The following is a 15,472-nucleotide window of genomic DNA, read 5'->3' as shown; positions in this document are numbered from 1 at the left end:
GGAGTGGCTTTTTGACATGGGTTCCGGTTCACTGGGGCGGTGACGGTGGGTTATGTGCGTCTACTGTTGGTCTGCCTGTGGGAATCCTTCCGTTACTTGCACTATCCCAAAGGAACAGTTCGCCGTTAATTCTAATTTTGTCGTACACTAGTTGCACTTTCCCTCCAGCTGCTCTAATTTCCGAAGTACTATCCCAGAGTTTCTTTCTTTTGAGTCGTGTAGGTGCTGAAAAATCTTCCGAAACTGAGAATGCTTTATTCTTCAATTTGGAACAATTCTTTAGAATGGTCATTTTTTCGCGGTGGTCGAAGAGCTTAATTATTACCGGGCGTGGTCTAGTCCCTTGTTTGCGCCCAATCCTATGTATACGCTCTACCGAAGACACTTGCACTCCAAGGGTGTTCTCAAACACGCCCTCAATCACAGCTTCCTTCAAATCGTCTTGAGTTTCTTCATCTTTTTCTTTGACCCCGAAAACTAGAAGGTTGTTCCTCCGGGAACGGTCCTCTAGGTCAATAAATTTGTCTTGCAAGCTGCGGACATCTGTCGGCAGTGGCGGCGACAGGGCGCGTAACTGAATGAAAAGGAGTAAAAAAATCGTAAAACGTGAACAAAAGCACCTACAAAAATGGTTTGGTTTAGTGGTTTATGGGGTTTAACGTCCCAAAGCGACTAAGGCTATGAGAGACGCCGTAGTGGAGGGCTCCGGCAATTTCGACCACCTGGGGTTCTTTAACGTGCACTGACATCGCACTGTACACGGGCCTCGAATTTCTCCTCCGAAGAAATTCAGCCGCCGCGGCCGGGATCGAACCCGCGTCTTTCGGGTCAGCAGCCGAGCACCATAACCACCGAGCCACCGCGGCGGCTTCTACAAAAAATGACCCCCGGGGTTTGTATGGTATACACTTCGATGAGGAATGTGCCGAAGTTTCAGTTCTGTGCTGTTAGTATACAAGCTTCCCAGTGCGTTTGAGTATCGGAGGGGCCAAATTTTGCCCATTTCTCACACTTTAAAACTGTACAGCGCAGTAACACAGGTAGATATCAAAAATGACCGCCGGTTTTAGGTACCCTAATATATGCTGTTTAAAATTGTGTGTGTCGATCTGCCACAGCTTTGATCTAGAAGCTTCCCGAGGCCTTTTTACTTGAAGCCTGGTATTGCTTAACATATGAGGGGCGGCGCCTGGTAGCTAGTTACGCTGCAGAAATGGTTCGAAGCGATGGATTGCCGTCCATTTTGATGCTTATTTTTTTGTGAGGTGACTTATGCCGTATAGAAAACAGCACATGCAAGAGTTCGAACCTAGTGTATGAACCGGAGTTTTAAGCAAAGAAAGTTATTGGGATGAAAATTAACGTAGCTACAAAAAGTACTCGTGGGTGCTCTTAATGCTTGTAGTGGAGCAACCTCACGAATAGTCAGCCCTATTCTATTATTGGCATGTGTAGTCATGGTAGAATAGGCTGTGATAGCTAGCTCGTCTGAATTTTTATATTCTTGTTACTTTGGAAGAGCGTAATGCTAACCAAACGGCCGGCATCAGCAAGTATCGTCGGATGAAGTCTTTGAGTTTATTTTGTTATTGGTGATGTAAGAAGATTGATGGAGCTTTACTTAGAGACGTTCTGTACCTGTTCAGCTTAGTACATGTCGTCGGGAATAATAGAGAATAATAAGACTAGAATCAGGTGACCTCTGGTTAGAAGGTCAACTGTCGCTTCCATCTGTGATGCTTTCGAAGTAGTGATTTGTAGCGTTGTTGGAATATGGTGACTGGGGTTTGGACTCTGGGTTCTAACCTGTGTTCAGAACCTTTTTTTGTCAACCGATTTCAATAAAGAGTTCTCGTTTCAAGACCTCCAAAATATATTAGTATCAATGAACGATTTCACGCATTATAAACATTCTTGCATTTATTAAAACAGCTATAGGCGATTAACACTTCTTCTTGGGCGAGTTGGTGCATACTTGATTTGAAGAAAAAGGCGACTTCTTTTTGATGGTCTATCATTCAAACTCCTGTCATATGTGTGCATGACGTATAGCCGCGACCCTATCTGTGGGGTACTGGTGCAGAAATGACTCTGCGCTTTTGAGGCGCAAAACATCTCTTATACCACAAGACACCACCAACTTTGTTAAATGTTAAGAAGAAAGAGGTGAGTTTAATTTTGTCGACTTCTGTCCTACGAAACAGCGCTCTTATATAGGCCACGGCAAGAAAGCAATTTACAAATGGTAGATATAAGTGGAAAGTGTAGCGGCTGTAGCATTTTGCTGCGCTCCCTCTCGGGAGATTGCATACGGTCGAATACAGCTCAAGAATTCAGCGGCAAATGCCCGACAAAAGCAGATCCTCCAGAGAATGGCAGCGGCCGATTGTCATGGTGTCGCGGTTAATCCCACCGCACCTCCAACAGTTACATCGAAGGGAGCTGGAAGTAGCAAGATGCTTTACCGCGGATTAACAGGATTAGCCTGGAAGTCATGTTAATCGGCTGACGCCATTGGCTTGAGGCCCTCCTTTGAAGAGCCTTTGCGTCTGCAGTCATGAAGATGTGCTGTAATAATTTTTTAAAGATAAATTGTTCTATATTACCAGTGTAAGAGATTAGTTGAGTTATCGCACACAGCATTCTTTTAGAATTCATCTTCCTGCTCAAAATTCAAAGAAAACGAATCAAAAATTGATCGCGAAAAGCCAGCACAAAGGATGTCGAAGGGGATGAAAAGGAACAACCAAACAGTCTTGCCCAAGTGAATACAAATACTATGTTCCGATTCTTAAGAGAATGAAAACTGGCAAATAAAGGAAACTGTCCTGGCCAATCAGCATGGCGTCAAAGGCAGAAGGCCTGGTGAGAAAAATCGCCGACTTTTGCTTGTAAACTGGTTTTGTGTGTTTCAATCATATTCCCGTCGCCTTTCTTGTCCCGATTAGAGGCGCCTTGCAAATGAAGACGGTGTGAGTAGAACCTGCTGCACCTCACAGTAAGAAGCCATATTATTAGCCCGCCTCAACCGAGAGACGTGCGCCGATGAGTATGCCGGGAGAGGTTCATTGAAAGTGGACGCTTCCGTTCTTGGTTTCTACCTCAGCAGGTATGGAAAGGCGCAGCACACAGATGCGGCTCTGGATGCACGTGAGAAAAAAAAGGAACGAGTGTGGGACACTCTACGGCTCAATTGTTACGGGATGCGGGGTCGACCGGGTGCGGAAGAGAGGGGAAGGGGCTCTTGAAGAAGCGTGGCGACGCTTTGTGTTCTTGTGAGTCATACCATGCACTCACTTGTTCTCTTTTTCGTTTCTGCGAGTCGCTCCGCGGAGCGTGAGGAAGGTCTCGGAATTTTGTCCAGTGTTTATGTTCTGGGTAAGCTAAGAAGTGGATTGCAACAGTGTAAAATATGGACTCAAATTTTGGTCGTGTTCTCAGGGTACCTTTGTGGTCGGTGTCATCTGGGTGACCCGTAGCTCCGTGCGCTCCCTAAAGTTCCGAACGTAGTTCTCGCGCTGATTCTATTTTTCAGTTTTTCATTTCACCAGTGCACATCGTCAGGCACTTCCCACAAGGGATGTCGTTCATTAGGCCTTCATTTCTTTGTCTTGCAGGGCGAACTTTGGTGGAACGAGGAATATTTATCGAATGAAAAAGACGCACACAAATAAAGGTAGCACAGTGCATAACCGAGTGCGCCATTGGAGAGCGATTTAACGGATAACAATCCTCGCGTCTTGAAAAGCAAACCGTGTGCCCATATACTGATCTCTGCAAATGAGGGGTATAACAAAGAAAAAAACACGAAATACAAACACACAAACAAAACATTATGAGGGCACCTAAGCAATTCTTATGTTGTGTAACTGCGAGAGCACTGCTTTTCCATTAGTCGCTGTTGGGGGCTTGAGGGCTGAAAGCTCTTTCGCTGCAGCACCTCGCTTCGCACGTTTCGCTGCGTTGCGTTGGTCGCGTGTTTCATCGGCAGTGAACTGCCGCCTCTGGCCACGCTCTGCTGTCTCGCCTGTCGACGTAGACGCGAGCGATTCAACTCGGACGATGAAGGCTCCATAGCACCGCAACCTCACTCACCGAAAGCTGAAGGCGAAATGTCGGCGGCTGCGGGGACTTCCCTTTTGTGTATACTATCTAGCCGCGTTTATGTGAATACGACAGTGGCGCATCGTATTTCCTAGCGTATCTCGCGGAGGCTACACGCCATTGCTTACATGTACCACACTAAGTCAGGCGGTGGAGTGGCACCTCGCGAAGTGCCTGCGGCAGAGGGGCTGGCCGAGCAGGGGGGGCCAGCCCCCCCCCCCCCCCCCCCCACCCTGGCAACGTCGAACTGCTTTGGTTCTGTGGATCTTTATTTTAGTAATAATAATGTCTTTATGCGTGTCTCACACGGTTCAGAACAGTGGAGGCCGGCAGTAAAAGTTGTCATAAAACAGAGCCGCACGCCTCCCAGCACTAGACAGCGGTACAGTGGCATTGCTTCTTAAAATAAGAAAAAGACAGCGCACAATACGACCGCATCAATAAAATCCCACTCTTCGAGAGTGGATAGAGCTCATGGAATTAGTTTGTTGCAAGGCAGGCAAACAAATTCACTTAATCAATAAAAGCTACAAAAATGCATACGAAAAATACAGTGCACAATACGACCTGATTAATAAAATCCCACTCTTCGAGAGTGGATATAGCTCATGCAATTAGTTTGTTGCAAGGCAGGCAAAACAAATTCACTGAACCAATAAAAGCCACAAAAATGCATACACAATTGTGGTCGTGTGAGGCTAGAAAGAAAAATCGTAATTAACATTCACTCGCGCTATGGAAACAACTTCAGTGCATATACATTTAAAACGGCTAAAGCAAGCGAGCTCACAAGACAAAAGACTTAACGGAAAGGGAAGTAGGTGGAGAACCAAAAAAGAAGCAGTAACAGGTCAACAGAAACAAGTACCTCAATTGCTGCTTGTGAGTGACGAAGCCAAAGACGATCATTCGTAGATGTAATATTTTGATCTGTGTTGTTCGCTTTTTTTGCGTCTTTTTTCAGCAGATATTTTACATAGATGCTAAATGAGTGCTTAAAGACCACAGTACATGATTGAACATTTACCGCATAAGCGCGAAATTTCCCCAGGAATGCACCGATGAGGACGACTGCACTCCCGTACTCTAGTTTACATCGCTGTGTACAAACTGCTAGTGCTCGTTTGCATGACATAGTACGTGAGCTGCGCTTTAGTTACCTTGATTATTCACATTTTTGTACCGGTTGTGCCCTTGCTTGCTTACAAAGTGCGAAAAATCTCTAGAAAGCGCCTATGCGACTGCCCGCCTGGGAAATACTTGGTAGCCAAGTTGCTGACATCGCGTAGGACCGGCGCTTCTCGGTAATAGTCCCTGCTTTCTCCTATGAGAGGAATACCTGATTTTATTTATTATTTATTTATTTACAATACTGCCAGTCCCAGCAGGGACCATAGCAGGTGGGCGAACAAAAATGACAAACATGATAAAATTTGAGCAGTGCACTCTGGAATTTAAAAAAAGTGAATGCAAATCAAACACAGGTGAACAGAAAGGAACAAGCAAAATAAAAGAAAAGGTAAACATTAGCAAGGAAAAAGAAAAATACATGTCTAGGAGTCGGGTGGAGCATTGCCATAAGGAATTCAATTAGAGCACATGGGAACACAGCAGCGGAAAAAATAAGAGACTTTCTTCACGATTAATTAACAATCTAATGAAGTGATGAAAGACGGATGAGTATGTCAGTGAAACTGCTTTATTCGTTAATTGATAAGGATTCTATCCGTGACGTGAACTGAGATAATGTGGTTGCAGTTATGATTGAGGGATCAAGGCGATTCCATTCTCTGATCACGAGGGGAAAGTACGAATACATGAACGTGTCGTTATGGCATGAGTATTCTGTTATCGCGCGTGCGTGTTTATGCCTCGACGGGCGTGATTGCGAGAAAGATATGTATTTTGATACGTCTATCTTGTAGTAGTTGTGCATCAGGTGAAATAAAAATTTTAGTCGTGCTTGTTGCGCTCTTGATGATAGCGTCGCTAAACCCGAAATAGCCGCGAGGTTAGTTGGTGAATCTGTGCGCTTATATTTGTTGTGTATAAACCGCAATGCTTTACGCTGTACTTTTTCTAGTTTTGTTACATTAGTCACTGAATGGGGGAACCAAACTGTGTTAGCGTATTCTAAAACTGGTCGAACGAAAGTAGTATATGCGAGAAGCTTTGTCGATGTGGGTGCAAGGCGCAGACATCTTCGAAGAAAAAATAGTTTGCGTAATGCTTTCGAGGTTATGCTAGCAATGTGCGCGTCCCATCTGAGGTCAGAAGTTAGTGTGATACCTAAGTACTTATGCTTATCAGTTTACAGAGAAGCATATTCGGTGACCATTAGCATTCATTGAAACGGCCTTATTTGTCAACAACAAGCGACGGCAGCGACTGCTGCTGGCTGCCTAAAACATTGAGTGGCAGTCTGAGCCACACCGGCGCTTCCCGTTCAGTGCATGCGCGTACTGTAATGTAAGCGACAGTCGATTGCAGGTCACCTTTGGCAAAACTACACTCGCTGTTCATTTGGGTTCGCTGAAACTTGAGAATTCGCTCTCCACAAGCGCCGAAATTGCGTACACACTCTGTGGAATCATTAGGCGTATGGCGGAAGGGGTCGTCGTCATTTGCAAAGCTGGAGTAGCTGTTAAAGTGTGCGCATTATTTTTATTTGCAGATGAATTGAAACAAGGTTTCATTAAAAGGAGCAAACAAGAAAATAAGATGAATATTTTGAAGTCTCAAAACAAATTTTTGAATGCCGGGGAACTGCTGTTGAGGCTACACGCTCGCCTTGCCGGACCATGTGGAATCAGGCCACCAAACTAACTACGAGTAAAGTACGTCCTGCAGCGAGTCTCACTAAAGCTCATGGTGTGACAGTGCGCGAATGACACTTTAAGCGAATATCAGTTGTTTAAAGTGGCACTAAATGCGCCCGTGTGGCAGGAGTATAAAATGCTCTCGTATTAAGAACTGTTCCAATCCGTGCTACCCCTTGACTACAGCACTACACTAATGTATGCGTAGTGTGCCGTGTTTTGTAGCAATCTATAGATATCAATCGTTGTCACTACAGGAACATTTATGAATTTGTCTCGTTGCGCTTGCATTTCGTGCTGTCGCCCAGGACGCCTTCCGCCTGAGGTAAACTTCATCAGAAACCTCATTTAGTATTTTGGCTTTTATGGCCAAGTGTCGAAGGGCGTGTGGTGATGACTTGGCCAGACTACATGCTTGAAACGCTATCGCATGAAATGAACGCTCTTGTCAGCGCTCGATGGCTGTTTGCGAAGGTGATCTCGGCGCCTCTTCACCACGACAGATGCCACGGCCCGCTGTCGCTTCGTCTTGGCGTTTGTGGAGCAGGGCGAAAGTGTGCCTTTTCGGAATACTCCTCCCTCCTCTGTTCCCATTCATGTCGCCCACTCCGCTTTACTGTAGAGCCTAGGCATCCATTTAGTGTTTGTATCTTGGCTCCGTTTCTAGTCTTATCGTGTTTCTTTTCTGCCGTGAAGGAGTCGCTTCCAGCCATTCAACGTAGAGCGCTAAGTTTCCTTGAATAAATGCCTCCTAGAGATATGCCCTCGTGACTTATGGTGATAGTCGAGCTGTTTAAAAAGCCACACAGTTTTATTGTTGGGCACTTAAAGGTTAGAAAGGTTAAAGGTTCCAGAAGTACTTTTTTTTCGGGTGAATTCTTGCGTCAGTCGAAGGTGTAGCCTCGAGATGCATGCCTGTGTTAACACACGCTTGAACAATACACTCATGGCCACAAGTGAAGAGCATCGCACAAAAACAAAATATATCACCTCTTCGCATGGCCGGAGTGTAGGAAACGAATTCCTCGTTTTCCTTCACTCTCTGATTTCTGTTACTATAATTTTACTTGGTCGATGAGGCAGACAGCGTGCTCACTTATTCCTCAGTCACTGTCACCATGGCGATGGCTAATAATATTTCGCTTACATTGTTGTTTCTTAATTTTGCGATTATAGTTGTTTTCTCAAAATTAAGCGCATATTGCCAGTGCGATATTTGCTCAATCAGCCATATGACACGGCGCAGATATGCAGACGCACGCTACATGTGCTTTCGGTGCTCCAGCTTCCGTTCGTGCGTGTGCGTGCGTGGGTGCGGGTTTGCGTGTGTATGTATAGCATAGCGCGTGTGGAGTGAAAAATACGGTGCCCGAGAGACATGGCACATTGTGTATCACTGCATCATGTTTTTACCGGGTTGACTTTTTCTTTTCTCTACATCCTGGTGGCACCTTTTGGAAACCTTACAACTCGTCAGAAAGAATTGCGGAAAGCATCCTCGCCCCCTGAAGCGACTACAACAAGCCCGTCAACCATCTTGCCTTTTCTGTCCCCTCTTTCTCTTCCCACTAGGCACCTTTCTCAATATGCGATGCTGAGCATGCGTTCTTCAGGCGCAGAGAAGGCTGCACGCCACATGGATACTTTTGTTTTGCCCGCAAAGCCCTTCCTGCTCCCCCCTCCTCCCACAGTGCTGAAGGTATTGTGAACATAGATTAACCCGACCACCCAACCCCACCGCACTATTCCTTCCCGTGTACCCGCGTGCGGCTATGCGAGACAGGAAAGGGGAAAAGAGAGAGGAGGAGTTCAGGGTGAAGCGGCCCGTGGTTGCAGTTTGCCAAACTAAACGGCCATATCCCAGAAAGCTGTGCTTGTGTTATTTTAAAATATAAAAAACTTCTCACAGCTATAGGTGTCTGCATACTAATTCACCTTTTGTACCGACTACTACCACCGGTGAAAGCGCAGGAGAAGATTTCGCAGATTTATGTTGTAAACTTAGCGACCCTAGCCAACGGTGCCAGGTATTCTGTCCACACATAGTGCACCTAAAGAGCTCGCCGTTAAACACACAACATATAGATCTACAGTACCATAAAGACATGACACATAAATATGTATTATAAATCATTACCTGTTTAAAGAAATGCATTTTCAAATACAGCAGAAACAGAATGAGCCGGAAGGAAGATATATTTTTCTCTTGCAGATCCGACTACCATCTGTGATCTTAAGAGCGCAACGCCCCCCAAAAAAACAGGATACATTAGGATAACACCATATCAAGAAAACCAGTGGTGTTTGCAGCACTCTTTGAAAGTTGATGAAAAGTGAACAGGAAGCATCATTCATTGGAACAGTGGCAAAGATGTCAGTAAGCCAATACCAATAGATCGACTTCAGTTGCATGCAAGATTTGTAAAGGTACCCTTTTGGTGAACGACGAAACTACTGCGACACGAACAGTGTGGCTGAATTCAAAACATGAATTTTGACTGTCACACGACTTTTCAAACACGCTGGGATGCTAACGCCAATAGAGTTAATTGAATGGATTATGACCAAACAAGAATGCTTTTTTTGTAGAATTAGACTAACACGCCAAAAAGACGATATCACTACCGTCCAAGGATTGTCTGACACTGGCAGATTATTTAGCATATATTGAACAAAGACAACTTGTATGCTTATTATGCCGTCAAGGCTCTGAAACGCTCAATCCAATCGAAATTTTGTTTCAACATCAACATCTACAGAAAGCCATGTTGCGCTTAGTGGACAAAAAGCCTCCAAATAGGGTTTTACTGCGCCATTTGAGCGTGTACTCGGCAGCGACAGAGTGCAAATATATACAGTTCACAAAGAATAGAGAGGTAACGGTTTAAGATGAAAAAATCCTAGCACGAAAGCAACAGCGTTATTACACTGGAAGGCAAATCTATACTGTCATGTAGTTGTGACGGCAGTGCAGGCAGTGAGGAAGACAGAGAATATTTCTTCTAAACGAAAACTATTTATTGAGCTTACCTGCGTCCACAATGGACTGAATGATCTGGCGGCGGCGAGAGCAACGAGCGTGCTCGGCCGTCTACGAACATAATGCCTAAAGTTCTTGGAAGCGCTCAATTTAACGCTGGCAAGGAAGCTTAGCGATGCGAAACCAAAATCAACTACAACAATCGGGAAATTTGTGGAAGAACTTCGTGACGACGATCAATCGAGGTAAGTCAGGTCGCATCGAGCGTCACCAAAAAAATAATAAAGCCGCCTGCCGGTGGTTTTCAGCATGAGGGAACAAACTACAAAGATGAGTAGCCTTACTAACCTCTAAGCGTAGGCTCGATGCTTTCAAGAAAATAAATAAATGCAATTAGCAGGAAGTAAACACAGACGAGAAAAACAATGCGACTGCAAACACAGACAGTCCGTTAGCGTCCATAAAAAAATTCGAGGTCACTGCGGTAACCCGCACTGCAGTAATAGGGAAGTAATGATGCCTCCACATTTCAAGTTGGTTTTTTGTCTTTTAGGTAAGCCGAGTGCGACCCATGATGGTTTCTAAGTGGAGTGCGACAAGTGTCGGCGTTCTAGGCAAGCCGAGCGCGAAACGTGCTGCTTTGTCCATGCGTGCTCGCGTTCTTGGTAAGCCGAGTGCGGTCACTGCGGCAACCCGCATGGGAGTTGACAGCTGACAGCCGTGCTGTGCGGACGCATGTTTGCGGACGCATGTTTGTGCGGACGCATGCTGTGCGGACGCATGTGCTCCTAGCACCACGCGTAGATTCCGGGATAATAAATAGAATTTAGGTCAGTGACCTATAATTGGCCGGGCCGGCAGCTATAGATTTTCAGTGCTGATTTCTGCGTTAGCTTTTTTTTACAAAGATAGTTATTTCTTTTCTAAGTGATCGATCGGCATTTGTGGTAGGCAGAATTTTATTTTATTTGTGCACGTGTTTTCAAGTGCTTTTTGTTTTGAGCCCGCAGATACCCTAGCATTTGGTGGTAGCAATAATCGAGTGCTGCTAAGATGGTTAAGCTACTGCAGGTTAAATGTAAGAAGTGTGAGGCGTCGGCGAATTTAAAAGAAACGCAGTTCGAATCGGTGGAGGAGGCAAAGAGCGCAGATTTTATGTGCAAATGCTGCGTATTAGGTGCACCCCTGGAGAGGCCTGAACTGGCGAACAGCAAACTAGTGCTAAGGATAGATGCTCTAGAAAGAGACTTACGGGTAGAGGGGCAGAGGAGCGCAAGCTTCAAGAACAGCTCGGTCAGTTGGAGTCAAAAATGGCTGACACCGCCATTGGAAGCCATACTGGCAGAAATTCCAGCGCTAGCCACGTGGATGGGTCTTGCACCGGCATGGACAGCTATAAGAAAGTAAGTCAGACAGGTTCAGAGAGGAACAGATATGCACTGGTGGAAGATACGAAGTCTAGATGCGATGGAGAGAAGGGGAACAAGCTAAGCCCAAGGAATGAGTTCACAGCAGCTGATAATAGGCCTCAAAATACGAAAGTTAGGAGGGAGAGGGAGAGTACCCTAGTGCTTATCGCTGGTGACAAAAACATGGGGCGCTGCAAAAGAGCGATAATGAAGCGTGTAAAGGGTGATAGCGGGTAGCAGTCGGTGTATTCTCAGAGAAGACGATGGACGAGGTACAGAGAGAGAAAAATTGAACTTTCCCAGCATGTTGCACGGCGTAACTTGGTAGTTGTAGCGGCGGAGCTAAATGATGTCCTGAATGGTGAAGCCGCCGCAGAAGCAGTGAAAAGATCAGCAGAGGGAGTTGACGGTATAAGGGCGATAGCACAGCAAGCGGAGATCGTGGTGTGCACAGTGCCAGAAGTACAAGGAAGAAATGGAGAGGTTGCTAACGACGTTGTGAATCTTAATCGAGAGATAAGGACGTCAAGCCGCGAGAAAGGCTTTGAGGTTGTAGACAGAAACTGGGAAGTGCACAGAGGAGGCTTGGGTAGAGGCTTTAGACGAGATGGCATCCATTTTAGTGGAAGGGTAGGAGAAGGGATAGGCTGGCGCTTGGCAGGCCAAGCGGTAGCTTTTTTAAGGTATCCACGGTGGCTTAGGGCGTAGGAGTAGGTAGAAGTAAAGTAGTAAGTATAACAATGGCGGCTGAGCCCAACAAAATGGCGGCTAGGAGGCCTAGAAAGAAAACTACGAAAAAGAAATTAAACGCCAGGATCACTAACATAAACATGCAAGGGGGTAGAAAGCAAGCGAAATGACAAGAGATAGAACGGCAGTTAAAGGACGAAGAAGTAGGTGTGTACGCTCTATGCGAAACACATCTCAGGGATTTAGAAGATCCACATTTGATAGATTGCTATGTCTGCGAAGGGTGCAACAGAACAACAACGGGGAAGAAGCGATGAGGAGTAGGTATGCTCATACATCAAGGAACAAATTGGCAAAGAATAAACACAACTTGCAAAGATCATGTCTGGTTATCAGGTACAATTGCTGGTAAAAGAACATGGCTTGGGGTAGTTTATTTAGGGACCGGGGACAAATGCAGGCAAGAAAACAAGGATTTAGTTAAGTGCCTCAATGACGATTTAAAGCAGATTGGAGAAAGTTCCGATATCCTTCTGCTTGGAGACATGATTGGGCACATCGAGGATCTGGATGGATACACAGATTGTAACGGGAAGTTATTGCTAGACCTCTGTGAGCGGCACAACCTAGTTATTGTCAATAGAGAAAACAAACATGAGGGGCAAATCACGCGGGAATCCCGTAACAGGCAGACAACCATTGACTATTGTCTAATGTCGCAGGGCATTTAAAGCAAGCTCGCAATATTGAAAATAGACGAAGAGGACAATTACAGCCTAAGAAGTGATCATAAACGAAATAGTCTATGTTTGGGAGCCCTGATCAAAAAAGAAACACAAAGAAATCAAAAAGAGAACCCAAATATAAACGACGAACAAATACCGCTAATAGCAGCCGACATAGAGGAAGCAATCGAGAAACGCCTCATGGAACTACTCATCAGTACAAAAATAAAACAAGTGAAATGAGTAAATGGCTGGAGAGGAAAGAGGAAGCCACGAAGCTGGTCGAATATCGATATTAAGGAGGCCATCGAACAACGACGGGCGGCTTGAAAGGAAAACAGAGAAGAAAAGAGAGCGCGGTTATCTGAAGTGAAAATAGGCCAGAAATGGGAATTTTATCGACAAAAGAAACAGAAAGTTCAGGTCCTCCTCAAGGCTAAAATAAAGCAGTCCTCTGATCAACGGCTCGCTGATGTTCGCGATGCAAATAAAGGAGGGCAAAAAAAATTCTGGAACCATAAAAGCTGGTTAGGAAAAACAAAGCAAAGAACGCAGGAACAGGTTATAGATGCTGAGGGAAAATGTTTAGAGGGAGACGATGTTGTGTACTATGTTACGTCGGTTATAGCTGCGTCATTTAGCAAAGGCAAGGGGTAATCTCACCAAGTGAGGGAGCAGCACATGACAGCACAATAGAGAACAGCTTAGAAATGACGAGTCTTAACTGGAAAAAGGCGGAAGCAAATATTCCTAAAACCACACCCGTAGGGACAGACGCAATTAGAATTAAGCTGATTAATGAACTTGGCCCAAGAAGCAAGCAAAGCTGATAAAAGCATTGCAGACAGTTATAACAGATCAGTGAATTCCGAGCAGCTCGAGACCGAGTAATATGAATTTGATTTATAAAGGAAAAGGAGAAAAGATGAACACAAAATTCTTCCGACCGATTCCGCTAACTTCTGTTATATTAAGGCAGACAATGCAGGCGGAAAAAATAAAAATGCAGCCATGGGTAGAAGGTAATAGGATACTCGGAGAACTTCGGAATGTGTTCAGAAGGGGTAGGCGCTTAGATGATAGCCTGTTCGTTCTTACCCAATGCATAGAGATACCTAAGGCAGAAAACAAACCTCTATATTTAGCCTTTCTGGACATAAACGGTGCATACGATAACGTGAACAGGGAACCCCTGTGGAGCATATTGATAGATTTAGGTATCGGTCATGAGGTAATTGATTTTCTACAGGAAATCTACCGAGATGATGAAGTTGAAATTACATGGGAAGGGATAAAAAGTACCACAACTGTGGCGGTACGCAAAGGATTAAGGCAAGGTTGACCTCTATAACCGCTGCTGTTCGTGCTTTATTTGATAAGTATAGAAAGAAGGCTACAAGAAAGTAATGTAGGTTATAATCTGTCGTAAAGATTAGGCGGAAATGTAGTTGAGCAGCGGCTCCCGGGTTTAATGTATGCGGACGATACTGTACTGCTAGCAGATAGCCAGGAAGACTTATAAACTTTGGTTAATTGCTGTGGAGACGAAGGAGACGCTCTAGGATTCAGTTTTAGCGCAACTAAATCAGGTGTGATGATTTTTAATGATACAACTGATCAGGTGCTTACAATACAAGGCCACGAAAAACCCAAAATGGCCGATTACAAATACCTCGGGATATGGCTAAAAGAAGGGCAGATATACACGGAAAAGCATGAACAGGCTGTAGCGCCTGGCGACGCTATAAAGCGCCGGCGCTGAGATCGGCGTTACAGCGCGCGCTAGAAAGAGAATAAAGATGGACCGCGCGTGCTCGGGGCGCACGCCCGGCACGGGCAGTCCGGAACTAGAAGCCTGCCACGCTGGTCGTCTCTCTCTGGTGCTCCGCTGCGACCCCGCAAATCTTCAACAGTGGTGACCCGGCGAACCGTGCCTTCTAACCCAGCGGCGTTCCTAGCATGGCGTACTGGCAGCACCCAAGTTTCGACCCGCCGCTCCCGGCGTTCCGGCCTGCAGGCGTTGGCGGGTGGTTCGCCCAACTGGAGGCTGCGATGTACCTGAACGGCATCACGATCCAGCCGTTCAAACACGAAGTCCTTTGTGACATCCTCCCGGCCGACCTCCTGCGTCGGCTCACCTACTCTGCTTTCGGCGGCCGGCCATACGATGAGCTGCGTGAGGCCGTCTTGGCGTACTTCGGCGCCTACTACGTTCCGCCGCCGCTCTACGACGCAGCGGACCCGTTTTCGCCGCCGCCAGCCTCTGGCCCTGGACCGGCCTCGCTCGCGCCCACGCAGCCTTCATCAGAACCCGGCCCGCCTCAGCAGCCCCACGTCGCATCGCCGCCACTCCCGTCCAGCGTCTCCAGCCCGGCTGTCTCTCTCGACGCTACACCAGGTGGGATCCGCACGAGCTCCGCCTCGCGTCCTGCTCCCACTACTCTCCTACCCGCGTCTCTGGCTCTGCCTCCTTGCGCTTCAGTGGCGTTGTCGCCAGAGCCTCCTGCAGCCAAAGACGACTCTGCGGCAGCAGCCGTGCCGAGGCTTCCGGCATCTCCATCTACCTCGTCACTACCGCCAACAGCTCTGCAGGCCTCTTCTGTGAGGTTGACGCCGTCGCCCGCTGATGCTAAAGAGCCCTCGACAACGACCAAGCCTGCTTGTCACACCCCCAGCCCCTCAGAAGGTCCGCAGAGCACTACTCGTCATCAGGAGCAGGATGAGAAAGCCAACCCGATGGCAGCA

The sequence above is a fragment of the Amblyomma mixtum genome, chromosome 4 (genome assembly GCF_055824585.1).
Source record: "Amblyomma mixtum isolate Tamu chromosome 4, ASM5582458v1, whole genome shotgun sequence".
In the NCBI taxonomy this organism is placed as follows: Eukaryota; Metazoa; Arthropoda; class Arachnida; order Ixodida; family Ixodidae; genus Amblyomma; species Amblyomma mixtum.
This window is presented reverse-complemented; position numbering follows the sequence as displayed.